The sequence below is a fragment of the Hordeum vulgare genome, chromosome 7H (assembly GCF_904849725.1).
Source record: "Hordeum vulgare subsp. vulgare chromosome 7H, MorexV3_pseudomolecules_assembly, whole genome shotgun sequence".
NCBI lineage: Eukaryota > Viridiplantae > Streptophyta > Magnoliopsida > Poales > Poaceae > Hordeum > Hordeum vulgare.
In genome coordinates this window covers 619,468,843-619,470,738 of record NC_058524.1, presented here as the reverse complement: position 1 = coordinate 619,470,738, position 1,896 = coordinate 619,468,843, and positions in this window count along the sequence as shown.

The following is a 1,896-nucleotide window of genomic DNA, read 5'->3' as shown; positions in this document are numbered from 1 at the left end:
GATCAATTTGTCAAACAGATACGAGCAACATGTCCTGATGCCTTCGGTTCCAGTGATGAATGTCCATTTACATACATCTATCGATATTCTTTGAAGGTAATAGATTATGTTTGGTAATTTTGAAAAAAATGTACAAATATTAAGACCATATATAGAGCATCCGTGGAAAGTGAAATCATTGAATTCCTAATTTTTGTTATTGCAACCATTAAGTGCCGCGGTTTACATGCAATTCTTATGATGCCACAGAATAAAGTGCTTCGAGATTAAAAGGTGTCCAGTCGTGTGTGCGGATGCGTTCGGACGCAGTCGCGGACTTTTGATAGGCCAAACTAGGCGTACGTGACTGTAGAAAACCTTTGTTTGCTTGCGTTTTGTATGTTGTACGGAGTATATATCAAATTGAAGAGTATGTATGTGTAGTATGTAGTATATAATCATGTTTAGGTAGTATATATACTGTTTTTTTGGTAGTATGTATTATATTTTGTGTATGCTCTTTTTTACATACAAATATATATGTATTTCACAAATATAAAAAAACTATGGGTCAACTTGTAATTTTTATCATGTAGCTCACTTTGAAAAATTTTATATATAGTATATGAACATAATTAAAATGATAAATTAGTATATATACTCCTGCATGGTAGTATATTGAACAAGTGGGGTAACTACCCCTGGGTGGTAGGATGTATTTTGTGTGTGTGTGTGGGGGGGGGGGTGTGGGTGGGTGTGTGTGCGCGCGCGCTTATCTAACATTCCTAAGCTGGAAGCAACACTAGAACTTTGTCATTGTTTTTGGTTGCCAACCAGGATGCTGCTATTCTGTTCTTCCTAGTGGAACCTGTTGGAACGAATGGAAGAAAAACACTAGATGATGTCCACCTGATTTAGTCACACTGTAGAGATGGTTTCAAGTTGCATGCAAAGTGGTTGGTCATCTGATTGTCCCACATAATATAATACCTGGAGGGACCAGTGATCAGGTCCTGGCTTACATTTCAATAAATGGCAAGCATTATCTTGTCAGATAGACTAGATCATAGATCTGCTTATGGCAAATCTCAGCCAATATATCTACAACTAGCTGAGAGTATAGCATGCAACACGGCAATCGTGGTTCGACATAGCGACATTCCCTCGCTAGCTTGGCTTCCCGGATCAACCGTTGCCGCGGCTAGCGAATCCACGTACCACGGTCACCAATCTCCCTGTTCGCCCTTGATGACAGCCCACCCCCCAACGCGAGGGATTGATATGTTATCCTAGAGGGTGTGTCGGCCGAATATATTTACTCGCTGGCGGACGTGAGGAGTAAAAAAATATACTCGTCCAAAGCATTTAAGAAATCACTTATGTCCAGTTAAAGCCATAAAACCACATTTTTTTACTTCTCTGGATGTTTTGAAGGGATCAGCTAGACATGCTCTTAGGTCCATGTTTCTTAATTTTTAAAATAAGAAGTGGATGCAGATTCATCTTAAAATTTGGCAATGAGGCCATGCATGGTATGTTGGTACTAAATTACCTAGCGGTTACGCAAGCAATGTTCGTCGGTTCTACACAAATATCTCAAGATGCAATGTACCGGTGACTAGCCAATATTACAAATTTTGTAGTGGAAAAACTGACGAGATTCTCAATGGTCGGAAACTAGGCTAATAGTACACTTAATCGGAAACTAGGCTAATAGTACACTTAACACTACACGTTAGGCTACCCCTATTAAAAGTATCGTAGGTCCTATCATGCATGATATCTAGACAATTTGGCTAAGGAGGAACACGATTAAATGAAGAAAGAGAGGATGCAATCTCATACCATGATACAATATCATTTTTGTTGAATCAAAATGGCAGCGTATGATATTTTGAGCGAAATGATAATATATCA